The sequence below is a fragment of the Sturnus vulgaris genome, chromosome 5 (assembly GCF_052056855.1).
Source record: "Sturnus vulgaris isolate bStuVul1 chromosome 5, bStuVul1.hap1, whole genome shotgun sequence".
Classification (NCBI taxonomy): Eukaryota; Metazoa; Chordata; class Aves; order Passeriformes; family Sturnidae; genus Sturnus; species Sturnus vulgaris.
Window position 1 is genome coordinate 51,228,142 of NC_142247.1, and position 14,300 is coordinate 51,242,441.

Below are 14,300 nucleotides of genomic sequence, written 5' to 3' on the forward strand. Positions count from 1 at the left end.
AATAACAGAATTCCAGGCGTTAGGAATTGAGCATCCTCCAGTTGCCTTTGGATCTTCCCATGGAATCATGGCATTCTGGATGTCGGCTGTTTAGAATCTCCCATACACTGTCCCAAATAGCCAAAAATTCACAAGGAATAACAGAATTCATGATATCAGGAATATATCATCCACCAGCTCTCCACACAATTTCCCACGGAATAACAGCATTCCGGGTGGTGGGAATCTTGACTCTCCAGTTACCCTCCCAAATCTCCATGGAAAAGTGAATACCAGGCATTGGGAACGTAGAATCCTCATATTCCCCTTCCAAATTCCCATGGTATAACCATTTAAGTGTGTTGGGAATTTCCAATGCTCCACTTCCTCTCCCAAATTCCAATCAAACCCTAATGAAGTAATGACACTTTGCGTGTTGAGAATTTACAATCCGCCACTTCCCCTTCCAAATTCCCAACAAAACCATGCAATACGAGCAGTTCCATCATTGGCAATTTCAACTCCTCCAGTTCCTCTCCCAAATTTCCTCCAACCTCTAACGGAATAATGACATTCCGTGTGTGGGAAATTTAGAATCCTCCACTTCCCCTTCCAAATTCCCATAGAATAGCTGCATTCTGGGTTTATGGATTTTCAAAACATCCATACGTCCACTTAAACTCGCACGAAAACCTCGCAAAAACAGCATTCATGGTGTTGGGAATATGATATCCTCACGTTGCTCTATCCACTTTCCAGCAAAACCATGGAATGACAGCATTCTGGGCATTGGGAGTTCGGAATCCTCCACTTCTCTTCCCAAATTCCAATGGAATAACAGCCTTCCAGGCATGGGGATATTGGAATCCTCTAGTTCCCTTCCAAAAAGCCCACGGAATAACGACATTCTGGGCATTGAGAAGTGAAAGTTTGCCAATTGCCTTCCCAAATCCCTAGGGAAGAAGACAATTCCGGCTGTCAGGTATTTGAAATCCTTCAGCTCCGCACCATAACCCCCATGGAATAACAGAATTCCAGGCGTTAGGAATTGAGCATCCTCCAGTTCCCCTTCGAATTTCCCATGGAATCCTGGCATTCTGGATGTCGGCACTTTAGAATCGCCCATACACTCTCCCAAATAGCCAAAAAATTCACAAGGAATAACAGAATTCATGATATCAGGAATATATCATCCGCCAGCTCTCCGCACAATTTCCCACGCAATAACAGCATTCCGTGTGGTGGGAATCTTGACTCCTCCACTTACCCTCCCAAATCTGCATGGAATCATGGCATTCTGGGTGTTGGGAATTTTCAATCCCCCATAAACCCACCCCAAATCCCACCACATTCCCAAAGAAGAGCAACTTTCCAGATGTCAGGAATTTGGAATATCCCAGTTCCCCACCCAAATTCCTATGGAACAACAGCATTCCCAGTGACAGAAATCGAGAATCTTCCGGCAACGTGAAAAAATTGTCATGGAATAATGGGATTTCAGGTGTGAGGAATTGAGAATGCCCCGTACAGCCTCCCAGATTCCCATCACATTCCAATGGAATAACAACATTCCAGATTTCAGGAACTGAGAATCATCCTCTTCCCCTCCCAAATTCCCATGGAAACACGGCATTCTCTTATTCCCTAATTTGGAACCCCCCATAAGCGTTCCCAAAATCCCACCAAATTCCCATGGAATAACCATTTTAGTGTGTTGGGAATTTCCAATGCTCCACTTCCTCTCCCAAATTCCAGTCAAACCCTAATGAAGTAACGACACTTTGCGTGTTGAGAATTTACAATCCGCCACTTCCCCTTCCAAATTCCCAACAAAACCATGGAATACGAGCAGTTCCATCATTGGCAATTTCAACTCCTCCAGTTCCTCTCCCAAATTTCCTCCAACCTCTAACGGAATAATGACATTCCGTGTGTGGGAAATTTAGAATCCTCCACTTCCCCTTCCAAATTCCCATAGAATAGCTGCATTCTGGGTTTATGGATTTTCAAAACATCCATACGTCCACTTAAACTCGCACGAAAACCTCGCAAAAACAGCATTCATGGTGTTGGGAATATGATATCCTCACGTTGCTCTATCCACTTTCCAGCAAAACCATGGAATGACAGCATTCTGGGCATTGGGAGTTCGGAATCCTCCACTTCTCTTCCCAAATTCCAATGGAATAACAGCCTTCCAGGCATGGGGATATTGGAATCCTCTAGTTCCCTTCCAAAAAGCCCACGGAATAACGACATTCTGGGCATTGAGAAGTGAAAGTTTGCCAATTGCCTTCCCAAATCCCTAGGGAAGAAGACAATTCCGGCTGTCAGGTATTTGAAATCCTTCAGCTCCGCACCATAACCCCCATGGAATAACAGAATTCCAGGCGTTAGGAATTGAGCATCCTCCAGTTCCCCTTCGAATTTCCCATGGAATCCTGGCATTCTGGATGTCGGCACTTTAGAATCGCCCATACACTCTCCCAAATAGCCAAAAAATTCACAAGGAATAACAGAATTCATGATATCAGGAATATATCATCCGCCAGCTCTCCGCACAATTTCCCACGCAATAACAGCATTCCGTGTGGTGGGAATCTTGACTCCTCCACTTACCCTCCCAAATCTGCATGGAATCATGGCATTCTGGTTGTTGGGAATTTTCAATCCCCCATAAACCCACCCCAAATCCCACCACATTCCCAAAGAAGAGCAACTTTCCAGATGTCAGGAATTTGGAATATCCCAGTTCCCCACCCAAATTCCTATGGAACAACAGCATTCCAAGTGACAGAAATCGAGAATCTTCCGGCAACGTGAAAAAATTGTCATGGAATAATGGGATTTCAGGTGTGAGGAATTGAGAATGCCCCGTACAGCCTCCCAGATTCCCATCACATTCCAATGGAATAACAACATTCCAGATTTCAGGAACTGAGAATCATCCTCTTCCCCTCCCAAATTCCCATGGAAACACGGCATTCTCTTATTCCCTAATTTGGAACCCCCCATAAGCGTTCCCAAAATCCCACCAAATTCCCATGGAATAACCATTTTAGTGTGTTGGGAATTTCCAATGCTCCACTTCCTCTCCCAAATTCCAGTCAAACCCTAATGAAGTAACGACACTTTGCGTGTTGAGAATTTACAATCCGCCACTTCCCCTTCCAAATTCCCAACAAAACCATGGAATACGAGCAGTTCCATCATTGGCAATTTCAACTCCTCCAGTTCCTCTCCCAAATTTCCTCCAACCTCTAACGGAATAATGACATTCCGTGTGTGGGAAATTTAGAATCCTCCACTTCCCCTTCCAAATTCCCATAGAATAGCTGCATTCTGGGTTTATGGATTTTCAAAACATCCATACGTCCACTTAAACTCGCACGAAAACCTCGCAAAAACAGCATTCATGGTGTTGGGAATATGATATCCTCACGTTGCTCTATCCACTTTCCAGCAAAACCATGGAATGACAGCATTCTGGGCATTGGGAGTTCGGAATCCTCCACTTCTCTTCCCAAATTCCGATGGAATAACAGCCTTCCAGGCATGGGGATATTGGAATCCTCTAGTTCCCTTCCAAAAAGCCCAGGGAATAACGACATTCTGGGCATTGAGAGGTGAAAGTGTGCCAATTGCCTTCCCAAATCCCTAGGGAAGAAGACAATTCCGGCTGTCAGGTATTTGAAATCCTTCAGCTCCGCACCATAACCCCCATGGAATAACAGAATTCCAGGCGTTAGGAATTGAACATCCTCCAGTTCCCCTTCGAATTTCCCATGGAATCCTGGCATTCTGGATGTCGGCACTTTAGAATCTCCCATACACTGTCCCAAATAGCCAAAAATTCACAAGGAATAACAGAATTCATGATATCAGGAATATATCATCCGCCAGCTCTCCGCACAATTTCCCACGCAATAACAGCATTCCGTGTGGTGGGAATCTTGACTCCTCCACTTACCCTCCCAAATCTGCATGGAATCATGGCATTCTGGGTGTTGGGAATTTTCAATCCCCCATAAACCCACCCCAAATCCCACCACATTCCCAAAGAAGAGCAACTTTCCAGATGTCAGGAATTTGGAATATCCCAGTTCCCCACCCAAATTCCCATGGAACAACAGCATTCCAAGTGACAGAAATCGAGAATCTTCCGGCAACGTGAAAAAATTGCCATGGAATAATGGGATTCCAGGTGTGAGGAATTGAGAATGCCCCGTACAGCCTCCCAGATTCCCACCACATTCCCATGGAATAACAACATTCCAGATTTCAGGAACTGAGAATCATCCTCTTCCCCTCCCAAATTCCCATGGAAACACGGCATTCTCTTATTCCCTAATTTGGAACCCCCCATAAGCGTTCCCAAAATCCCACCAAATTCCCATGGAGTAACCATTTTAGTGTGTTGGGAATTTCCAATGCTCCACTTCCTCTCCCAAATTCCAATCAAACCCTAATGAAGTAACGACACTTTGCGTGTTGAGAATTTACAATCCGCCACTTCCCCTTCCAAATTCCCAACAAAACCATGCAATACGAGCAGTTCCATCATTGGCAATTTCAACTCCTCCAGTTCCTCTCCCAAATTTCCTCCAACCTCTAACGGAATAATGACATTCCGTGTGTGGGAAATTTAGAATCCTCCACTTCCCCTTCCAAATTCCCATAGAATAGCTGCATTCTGGGTTTATGGATTTTCAAAACATCCATACGTCCACTTAAACTCGCACGAAAACCTCGCAAAAACAGCATTCATGGTGTTGGGAATATGATATCCTCACGTTGCTCTATCCACTTTCCAGCAAAACCATGGAATGACAGCATTCTGGGCATTGGGAGTTCGGAATCCTCCACTTCTCTTCCCAAATTCCAATGGAATAACAGCCTTCCAGGCATGGGGATATTGGAATCCTCTAGTTCCCTTCCAAAAAGCCCACGGAATAACGACATTCTGGGCATTGAGAAGTGAAAGTTTGCCAATTGCCTTCCCAAATCCCTAGGGAAGAAGACAATTCCGGCTGTCAGGTATTTGAAATCCTTCAGCTCCGCACCATAACCCCCATGGAATAAGAGAATTCCAGGCGTTAGGAATTGAGCATCCTCCAGTTCCCCTTCGAATTTCCCATGGAATCCTGGCATTCTGGATGTCGGCACTTTAGAATCGCCCATACACTCTCCCAAATAGCCAAAAAATTCACAAGGAATAACAGAATTCATGATATCAGGAATATATCATCCGCCAGCTCTCCGCACAATTTCCCACGCAATAACAGCATTCCGTGTGGTGGGAATCTTGACTCCTCCACTTACCCTCCCAAATCTGCATGGAATCATGGCATTCTGGGTGTTGGGAATTTTCAATCCCCCAGAAACCCACCCCAAATCCCACCACATTCCCAAAGAAGAGCAACTTTCCAGATGTCAGGAATTTGGAATATCCCAGTTCCCCACCCAAATTCCTATGGAACAACAGCGTTCCAAGTGACAGAAATCGAGAATCTTCCGGCAACGTGAAAAAATTGTCATGGAATAATGGGATTTCAGGTGTGAGGAATTGAGAATGCCCCGTACAGCCTCCCAGATTCCCATCACATTCCAATGGAATAACAACATTCCAGATTTCAGGAACTGAGAATCATCCTCTTCCCCTCCCAAATTCCCATGGAAACACGGCATTCTCTTATTCCCTAATTTGGAACCCCCCATAAGCGTTCCCAAAATCCCACCAAATTCCCATGGAATAACCATTTTAGTGTGTTGGGAATTTCCAATGCTCCACTTCCTCTCCCAAATTCCAGTCAAACCCTAATGAAGTAACGACACTTTGCGTGTTGAGAATTTACAATCCGCCACTTCCCCTTCCAAATTCCCAACAAAACCATGGAATACGAGCAGTTCCATCATTGGCAATTTCAACTCCTCCAGTTCCTCTCCCAAATTTCCTCCAACCTCTAACGGAATAATGACATTCCGTGTGTGGGAAATTTAGAATCCTCCACTTCCCCTTCCAAATTCCCATAGAATAGCTGCATTCTGGGTTTATGGATTTTCAAAACATCCATACGTCCACTTAAACTCGCATGAAAACCTCGCAAAAACAGCATTCATGGTGTTGGGAATATGATATCCTCACGTTGCTCTATCCACTTTCCAGCAAAACCATGGAATGACAGCATTCTGGGCATTGGGAGTTCGGAATCCTCCACTTCTCTTCCCAAATTCCAATGGAATAACAGCCTTCCAGGCATGGGGATATTGGAATCCTCTAGTTCCCTTCCAAAAAGCCCATGGAATAACGACATTCTGGGCATTGAGAAGTGAAAGTTTGCCAATTGCCTTCCCAAATCCCTAGGGAAGAAGACAATTCGGGCTGTCAGGTATTTGAAATCCTTCAGCTCCGCACCATAACCCCCATGGAATAAGAGAATTCCAGGCGTTAGGAATTGAGCAGCCTCCAGTTCCCCTTCGAATTTCCCATGGAATCCTGGCATTCTGCATGTCAGCAGTTTAGAATCGCCCATACACTCTCCCAAATAGCCAAAAAATTCACAAGGAATAACAGAATTCATGATATCAGGAATATATCATCCGCCAGCTCTCCGCACAATTTCCCACGCAATAACTGCATTCCGTGTGGTGGGAATCTTGACTCCTCCACTTACCCTCCCAAATCTGCATGGAATCATGGCATTCTGGGTGTTGGGAATTTTCAATCCCCCATAAACCCACCCCAAATCCCACCACATTCCCAAAGAAGAGCAACTTTCCAGATGTCAGGAATTTGGAATATCCCAGTTCCCCACCCAAATTCCTATGGAACAACAGCATTCCAAGTGACAGAAATCGAGAATCTTCCGGCAACGTGAAAAAGTTGTCATGGAATAATGGGATTTCAGGTGTGAGGAATTGAGAATGCCCCGTACAGCCTCCCAGATTCCCACCACATTCCAATGGAATAACAACATGCCAGATTTCAGGAACTGAGAATCATCCTCTTCCCCTCCCAAATTCCCATGGAAACACGGCATTCTCTTATTCCCTAATTTGGAACCCCCCATAAGCGTTCCCAAAATCCCACCAAATTCCCATGGAATAACCATTTTAGTGTGTTGGGAATTTCCAATGCTCCACTTCCTCTCCCAAATTCCAATCAAACCCTAATGAAGTAACGACACTTTGCGTGTTGAGAATTTACAATCCGCCACTTCCCCTTCCAAATTCCCAACAAAACCATGCAATACGAGCAGTTCCATCATTGGCAATTTCAACTCCTCCAGTTCCTCTCCCAAATTTCCTCCAACCTCTAACGGAATAATGACATTCTGTGTGTGGGAAATTTAGAATCCTCCACTTCCCCTTCCAAATTCCCATAGAATAGCTGCATTCTGGGTTTATGGATTTTCAAAACATCCATACGTCCACTTAAACTCGCACGAAAACCTCGCAAAAACAGCATTCATGGTGTTGGGAATATGATATCCTCACGTTGCTCTATCCACTTTCCAGCAAAACCATGGAATGACAGCATTCTGGGCATTGGGAGTTCGGAATCCTCCACTTCTCTTCCCAAATTCCAATGGAATAACAGCCTTCCAGGCATGGGGATATTGGAATCCTCTAGTTCCCTTCCAAAAAGCCCACGGAATAACGACATTCTGGGCATTGAGAAGTGAAAGTTTGCCAATTGCCTTCCCAAATCCCTAGGGAAGAAGACAATTCCGGCTGTCAGGTATTTGAAATCCTTCAGCTCCGCACCATAACCCCCATTGAATAACAGAATTCCAGGCGTTAGGAATTGAGCATCCTCCAGTTCCCCTTCGAATTTCCCATGGAATCCTGGCATTCTGGATGTCGGCACTTTAGAATCGCCCATACACTCTCCCACATAGCCAAAAATTCACAAGGAATAACAGAATTCATGATATCAGGAATATATCATCCGCCAGCTCTCCGCACAATTTCCCACGCAATAACAGCATTCCGTGTGGTGGGAATCTTGACTCCTCCACTTACCCTCCCAAATCTGCATGGAATCATGGCATTCTGGGTGTTGGGAATTTTCAATCCCCCATAAACCCACCCCAAATCCCACCACATTCCCAAAGAAGAGCAACTTTCCAGATGTCAGGAATTTGGAATATCCCAGTTCCCCACCCAAATTCCTATGGAACAACAGCATTCCAAGTGACAAAAATTGAGAATCTTCCGGCAACATGAAAAAATTGTCATGGAATAATGGGATTTCAGGTGTGAGGAATTGAGAATGCCCCGTACAGCCTCCCAGATTCCCACCACATTCCAATGGAATAACAACATGCCAGATTTCAGGAACTGAGAATCATCCTCTTCCCCTCCCAAATTCCCATGGAAACACGGCATTCTCTTATTCCCTAATTTGGAACCCCCCATAAGCGTTCCCAAAATCCCACCAAATTCCCATGGAATAACCATTTTAGTGTGTTGGGAATTTCCAATGCTCCACTTCCTCTCCCAAATTCCAATCAAACCCTAATGAAGTAATGACACTTTGCGTGTTGAGAATTTACAATCCGCCACTTCCCCTTCCAAATTCCCAACAAAACCATGCAATACGAGCAGTTCCATCATTGGCAATTTCAACTCCTCCAGTTCCTCTCCCAAATTTCCTCCAACCTCTAACGGAATAATGACATTCTGTGTGTGGGAAATTTAGAATCCTCCACTTCCCCTTCCAAATTCCCATAGAATAGCTGCATTCTGGGTTTATGGATTTTCAAAACATCCATACGTCCACTTAAACTCGCACGAAAACCTCGCAAAAACAGCATTCATGGTGTTGGGAATATGATATCCTCACGTTGCTCTATCCACTTTCCAGCAAAACCATGGAATGACAGCATTCTGGGCATTGGGAGTTCGGAATCCTCCACTTCTCTTCCCAAATTCCAATGGAATAACAGCCTTCCAGGCATGGGGATATTGGAATCCTCTAGTTCCCTTCCAAAAAGACCATGGAATAACGACATTCTGGGCATTGAGAAGTGAAAGTTTGCCAATTGCCTTCCCAAATCCCTAGGGAAGAAGACAATTCCGGCTGTCAGGTATTTGAAATCCTTCAGCTCCGCACCATAACCCCCATGGAATAACAGAATTCCAGGCGTTAGGAATTGAACATCCTCCAGTTCCCCTTCGAATTTCCCATGGAATCCTGGCATTCTGGATGTCGGCAGTTTAGAATCTCCCATACACTGTCCCAAATAGCCAAAAATTCACAAGGAATAACAGAATTCATGATATCAGGAATATATCATCCGCCAGCTCTCCGCACAATTTCCCACGCAATAACAGCATTCCGTGTGGTGGGAATCTTGACTCCTCCACTTACCCTCCCAAATCTGCATGGAATCATGGCATTCTGGGTGTTGGGAATTTTCAATCCCCCAGAAACCCACCCCAAATCCCACCACATTCCCAAAGAAGAGCAACTTTCCAGATGTCAGGAATTTGGAATATCCCAGTTCCCCACCCAAATTCCCATGGAACAACAGCATTCCAAGTGACAGAAATCGAGAATCTTCCGGCAACGTGAAAAAATTGCCATGGAATAATGGGATTCCAGGTGTGAGGAATTGAGAATGCCCCGTACAGCCTCCCAGATTCCCACCACATTCCCATGGAATAACAACATTCCAGATTTCAGGAACTGAGAATCATCCTCTTCCCCTCCCAAATTCCCATGGAAACACGGCATTCTCTTATTCCCTAATTTGGAACCCCCCATAAGCGTTCCCAAAATCCCACCAAATTCCCATGGAGTAACCATTTTAGTGTGTTGGGAATTTCCAATGCTCCACTTCCTCTCCCAAATTCCAGTCAAACCCTAATGAAGTAACGACACTTTGCGTGTTGAGAATTTACAATCCGCCACTTCCCCTTCCAAATTCCCAACAAAACCATGCAATACGAGCAGTTCCATCATTGGCAATTTCAACTCCTCCAGTTCCTCTCCCAAATTTCCTCCAACCTCTAACGGAATAATGACATTCTGTGTGTGGGAAATTTAGAATCCTCCACTTCCCCTTCCAAATTCCCATAGAATAGCTGCATTCTGGGTTTATGGATTTTCAAAACATCCATACGTCCACTTAAACTTGCACGAAAACCTCGCAAAAACAGCATTCATGGTGTTGGGAATATGATATCCTCACGTTGCTCTATCCACTTTCCAGCAAAACCATGGAATGACAGCATTCTGGGCATTGGGAGTTCGGAATCCTCCACTTCTCTTCCCAAATTCCAATGGAATAACAGCCTTCCAGGCATGGGGATATTGGAATCCTCTAGTTCCCTTCCAAAAAGCCCACGGAATAACGACATTCTGGGCATTGAGAAGTGAAAGTTTGCCAATTGCCTTCCCAAATCCCTAGGGAAGAAGACAATTCCGGCTGTCAGGTATTTGAAATCCTTCAGCTCCGCACCATAACCCCCATGGAATAACAGAATTCCAGGCGTTAGGAATTGAGCATCCTCCAGTTCCCCTTCGAATTTCCCATGGAATCCTGGCATTCTGGATGTCGGCACTTTAGAATCGCCCATACACTCTCCCAAATAGCCAAAAAATTCACAAGGAATAACAGAATTCATGATATCAGGAATATATCATCCGCCAGCTCTCCGCACAATTTCCCACGCAATAACAGCATTCCGTGTGGTGGGAATCTTGACTCCTCCACTTACCCTCCCAAATCTGCATGGAATCATGGCATTCTGGTTGTTGGGAATTTTCAATCCCCCATAAACCCACCCCAAATCCCACCACATTCCCAAAGAAGAGCAACTTTCCAGATGTCAGGAATTTGGAATATCCCAGTTCCCCACCCAAATTCCCATGGAACAACAGCATTCCAAGTGACAGAAATCGAGAATCTTCCGGCAACGTGAAAAAATTGTCATGGAATAATGGGATTTCAGGTGTGAGGACTTGAGAATGCCCCGTACAGCCTCCCAGATTCCCACCACATTCCAATGGAATAACAACATTCCAGATTTCAGGAACTGAGAATCATCCTCTTCCCCTCCCAAATTCCCATGGAAACACGGCATTCTCTTATTCCCTAATTTGGAACCCCCCATAAGCGTTCCCAAAATCCCACCAAATTCCCATGGAATAACCATTTTAGTGTGTTGGGAATTTCCAATGCTCCACTTCCTCTCCCAAATTCCAATCAAACCCTAATGAAGTAACGACACTTTGCGTGTTGAGAATTTACAATCCGCCACTTCCCCTTCCAAATTCCCAACAAAACCATGCAATACGAGCAGTTCCATCATTGGCAATTTCAACTCCTCCAGTTCCTCTCCCAAATTTCCACCTAAATCTAACGGAATAATGGCACATTTTGTGGGGTCAATTAAGAATCCTCCACTTCCCCTTCCAAATTCCCATAGAATAGCTGCATTCTGGGTTTATGGATTTTCAAAACATCCATACGTCCACTTAAACTCGCACGAAAACCTCGCAAAAACAGCATTCATGGTGTTGGGAATATGATATCCTCACGTTGCTCTATCCACTTTCCAGCAAAACCATGGAATGACAGCATTCTGGGCATTGGGAGTTCGGAATCCTCCACTTCTCTTCCCAAATTCCAATGGAATAACAGCCTTCCAGGCATGGGGATATTGGAATCCTCTAGTTCCCTTCCAAAAAGCCCAGGGAATAACGACATTCTGGGCATTGAGAAGTGAAAGTTTGCCAATTGCCTTCCCAAATCCCTAGGGAAGAAGACAATTCCGGCTGTCAGGTATTTGAAATCCTTCAGCTCCGCACCATAACCCCCATGGAATAACAGAATTCCAGGCGTTAGGAATTGAGCATCCTCCAGTTGCCTTTGGATCTTCCCATGGAATCATGGCATTCTGGATGTCGGCAGTTTAGAATCTCCCATACACTGTCCCAAATAGCCAAAAATTCACAAGGAATAACAGAATTCATGATATCAGGAATATATCATCCACCAGCTCTCCACACAATTTCCCACGGAATAACAGCATTCCGGGTGGTGGGAATCTTGACTCTCCAGTTACCCTCCCAAATCTCCATGGAAAAGTGAATACCAGGCATTGGGAACGTAGAATCCTCATATTCCCCTTCCAAATTCCCATGGTATAACCATTTAAGTGTGTTGGGAATTTCCAATGCTCCACTTCCTCTCCCAAATTCCAATCAAACCCTAATGATGTAATGACACTTTGCGTGTTGAGAATTTACAATCCGCCACTTCCCCTTCCAAATTCCCAACAAAACCATGCAATACGAGCAGTTCCATCATTGGCAATTTCAACTCCTCCAGTTCCTCTCCCAAATTTCCTCCAACCTCTAACGGAATAATGACATTCCGTGTGTGGGAAATTTAGAATCCTCCACTTCCCCTTCCAAATTCCCATAGAATAGCTGCATTCTGGGTTTATGGATTTTCAAAACATCCATACGTCCACTTAAACTCGCACGAAAACCTCGCAAAAACAGCATTCATGGTGTTGGGAATATGATATCCTCACGTTGCTCTATCCACTTTCCAGCAAAACCATGGAATGACAGCATTCTGGGCATTGGGAGTTCGGAATCCTCCACTTCTCTTCCCAAATTCCAATGGAATAACAGCCTTCCAGGCATGGGGATATTGGAATCCTCTAGTTCCCTTCCAAAAAGACCACGGAATAACGACATTCTGGGCATTGAGAAGTGAAAGTTTGCCAATTGCCTTCCCAAATCCCTAGGGAAGAAGACAATTCCGGCTGTCAGGTATTTGAAATCCTTCAGCTCCGCACCATAACCCCCATGGAATAACAGAATTCCAGGCGTTAGGAATTGAGCATCCTCCAGTTCCCCTTCGAATTTCCCATGGAATCCTGGCATTCTGGATGTCGGCACTTTAGAATCGCCCATACACTCTCCCAAATAGCCAAAAAATTCACAAGGAATAACAGAATTCATGATATCAGGAATATATCATCCGCCAGCTCTCCGCACAATTTCCCACGCAATAACAGCATTCCGTGTGGTGGGAATCTTGACTCCTCCACTTACCCTCCCAAATCTGCATGGAATCATGGCATTCTGGTTGTTGGGAATTTTCAATCCCCCATAAACCCACCCCAAATCCCACCACATTCCCAAAGAAGAGCAACTTTCCAGATGTCAGGAATTTGGAATATCCCAGTTCCCCACCCAAATTCCTATGGAACAACAGCATTCCAAGTGACAGAAATCGAGAATCTTCCGGCAACGTGAAAAAATTGTCATGGAATAATGGGATTTCAGGTGTGAGGAATTGAGAATGCCCCGTACAGCCTCCCAGATTCCCATCACATTCCAATGGAATAACAACATTCCAGATTTCAGGAACTGAGAATCATCCTCTTCCCCTCCCAAATTCCCATGGAAACACGGCATTCTCTTATTCCCTAATTTGGAACCCCCCATAAGCGTTCCCAAAATCCCACCAAATTCCCATGGAATAACCATTTTAGTGTGTTGGGAATTTCCAATGCTCCACTTCCTCTCCCAAATTCCAGTCAAACCCTAATGAAGTAACGACACTTTGCGTGTTGAGAATTTACAATCCGCCACTTCCCCTTCCAAATTCCCAACAAAACCATGCAATACGAGCAGTTCCATCATTGGCAATTTCAACTCCTCCAGTTCCTCTCCCAAATTTCCTCCAACCTCTAACGGAATAATGACATTCCGTGTGTGGGAAATTTAGAATCCTCCACTTCCCCTTCCAAATTCCCATAGAATAGCTGCATTCTGGGTTTATGGATTTTCAAAACATCCATACGTCCACTTAAACTCGCATGAAAACCTCGCAAAAACAGCATTCATGGTGTTGGGAATATGATATCCTCACGTTGCTCTATCCACTTTCCAGCAAAACCATGGAATGACAGCATTCTGGGCATTGGGAGTTCGGAATCCTCCACTTCTCTTCCCAAATTCCAATGGAATAACAGCCTTCCAGGCATGGGGATATTGGAATCCTCTACTTCCCTTCCAAAAAGCCCATGGAATAACGACATTCTGGGCATTGAGAAGTGAAAGTTTGCCAATTGCCTTCCCAAATCCCTAGGGAAGAAGACAATTCCGGCTGTCAGGTATTTGAAATCCTTCAGCTCCGCACCATAACCGCCATGGAATAAGAGAATTCCAGGCGTTAGGAATTGAGCATCCTCCAGTTCCCCTTCGAATTTCCCATGGAATCCTGGCATTCTGGATGTCGGCACTTTAGAATCGCCCATACACTCTCCCAAATAGCCAAAAATTCACA